The following is a 2,550-nucleotide window of genomic DNA, read 5'->3' on the forward strand; positions in this document are numbered from 1 at the left end:
GATGAGTGGAGGGGTGAGTGGAGGGGTGAGTGAGATGAGTGGAGGGGTGAGCGGAGGGGTGAGTGGAGGGGTGAGTGAGATGAGTGGAGGGGTGAGCGGAGGGGTGAGCGGAGGGTGAGCGGAGGGGTGAGTGGAGGGGTGAGTGGGTGACTGGGTGAGTGAGATGAGTGGAGGGGTGAGTGGGGTGAGTGGATGGGTGAGCAGAGGGGTGAGCGGAGTGGTGAGTGGAGGGGTGAGTGAGATGAGTGGAGGGGTGAGCGGAGGGGTGAGCGGAGGGGTGAGTGGAGGGGTGAGTGGGTAACTGGGTGAGTGAGATGAGTGGAGGGGTGAGCGGAGGGGTGAGTGGAGGGGTGAGTGGAGAGGTGAGTGGATGGGTGAGTGAGATGAGTGGAGGAGTGAGTGGAGGGGTGAGTGGAGGGGTGAGTGAGATGAGTGGAGGGGTGAGTGGAGGGGTGAGTGAGATGAGTGGAGGGGTGAGTGGAGGGGTGAGTGGGGGGGTGAATGGGGTGACTGGGTGAGTGAGATGAATGGAGGGGTGAGTGAGATGAGTGGTGGGGTGAGTGGAGGGGTGAGTGGAGGGGTGACTGGGTGAGTGGGGTGAGTGGAGGAGGGGAATGTTTCTGCAGCTGGCTGATGGCCTGTGGTGCTGTCCACCCCCCTATCTCCCCACCCCGGAGTGCCCTACAGTGCTGCCCTTAATTGCTACTCCCAATAGAACTTGCCCCAAAAGTGTGCTGAGGCTACTGGGGGTGCCTTTGTCTTTGTATAGGCTGCCTGTCCTCCTCGCATCGCGTGTCACCGAGGCCACGTGGTTTGCTGTGCGTTTCAAGCTTTATTATCCAGCCACTCCGAGCGTAGCTGCCGTCACTACACACGCAACGTGATGGGGGCACGGCCACGCCCACTGGTGGGGCACGGCCACGCCCACTGGTGGGGCCCCTCGGTGCGAGGGTTTCCCGACGTTCAATTGCTGACCAGGATCGGAGGTCAGAATGAAACCACCAGATTCTGATGTTTATTTCTGCATTCACAACCACAAACGATGAGGATCATCAACCTCGTCAACCTCATCATCTTCCCCTAGGAGGGAGCTCGAGAGCGATGGGTGACAGGGTGAGCTCGGAGCGACCCCACAAACTTTCACCACTTTTGCTCGACTCACCATTACCGCCACCACATGGACAAACCCCGCACGCACGCAACAATATTTACACGCCGCAAGACAAAGGTCCACCACCACCACCCCCCCCCCCCTCTCTATCTCGCTCCCCCTACCCTATGGCTTGGAACAGACTGGCGAGCGACGTTTAGCGGCGAAGGCGGGCAGGGGGGGCGCCCAGTAATCATCGCCAGCACCCGCAGCCACCTTAATCTCCCCAGTGGCGATGTTCACGATACGTACGGCGTGAAAGAAGTTCGACACGCACCACACGGCCGCCACCACTACCGCCATCACTACCACCACCGCGCGTCACTGTAGACACACACAGACACAGACACACGCAGACACATAGACACGCACAGAGACACATAGACACAGACATAGACAAACACACAAAGACAGACACACGCAGAGATATATAGACACAGACACACACAAGACACATAGACACACGCAGAGACACAGACACACAGAGACACATAGGCACACGCAGAGACACAGACACACACGCAGAGACACATAGACACACACAAAGACACAGACACACGCAGAGATACATAGACACAGACACACACAAGACACATAGACACACGCAGAGACACAGACACACAGAGACACAGGCACATGCAGAGACACACAGACACACACGCAGAGACACATAGACACACACACACAAAGACACAGACACACGCAGAGATACATAGACACAGACACACACAAGACACAGACACACGCAGAGACAGACACACACAGAGACACAGGCACATGCAGAGACACACAGACACACGCAGAGACACAGACACACACAGACACACACAAACAGACATACAGACACATAGACACACACACAGAGACACAGACACATATAGACAGGCGTGTCTGTGTGTCTGCCAGGATAAGTAAAAAAAGGTGTCGTCTATCGACTTGGAAATAATCCCACGGGAACGCTGTCTCGAGAAAGAGATGACCGATAAAAGTGTTTTGAAGTTATATCCGTTGACTTGTGAGCCGAATAAATCCTGTGTTCTTCACACATTGAGTCTCATCATCGTTTTTCTTTTCTTACCTATAAAAGGCATTTTTTTTCTGTGTGTCTGTCCGTCTGTCTCTATGTGGACGCACACTTGCTCGTGAACCGTGGAGTTTACGTTTAAAAAAAGTAGCCGGGTACCACGCCGCAAGCCCCGTGGTGAGCCAGCACCATTCCGTTTTCCCATCCGTAAACTTTAAAATTGTTAAATTAACAATTTATTGCTATTTCGCAGTATTTAAGTATTTCCTTGCTCCGCTAAAGCTGCCCGGGGGTTGCCCCTAGCAATGCTCGCGCGTCATCGGTGGATGGTGGGGGGGGATTTCTCATTCGCGTTCAAAATGGTTTTACTTAACTT

General features: G+C 54.6%; 1 long non-coding RNA gene across 1 annotated transcript; it reads left to right on the forward strand.

The window, feature by feature from the left end:
* The first annotated feature begins 528 nt into the window (after positions 1–528).
* On the forward strand, positions 529–2,195 carry LOC142910230 (uncharacterized). The gene is made up of 2 exons (XR_012932807.1): positions 529–1,113; positions 1,293–2,195. It is a non-coding gene; the product is annotated as an uncharacterized LOC142910230 (long non-coding RNA).
* Positions 2,196–2,550: the final 355 nt, after the last annotated feature.

Source organism: Petromyzon marinus, unplaced genomic scaffold (assembly GCF_048934315.1).
Source record: "Petromyzon marinus isolate PM22_M1 ecotype Great Lakes invasive population unplaced genomic scaffold, UKy_Petmar_22M1.pri1.0 PM_G_Scaffold_14, whole genome shotgun sequence".
Taxonomy (NCBI): Eukaryota; Metazoa; Chordata; class Hyperoartia; order Petromyzontiformes; family Petromyzontidae; genus Petromyzon; species Petromyzon marinus.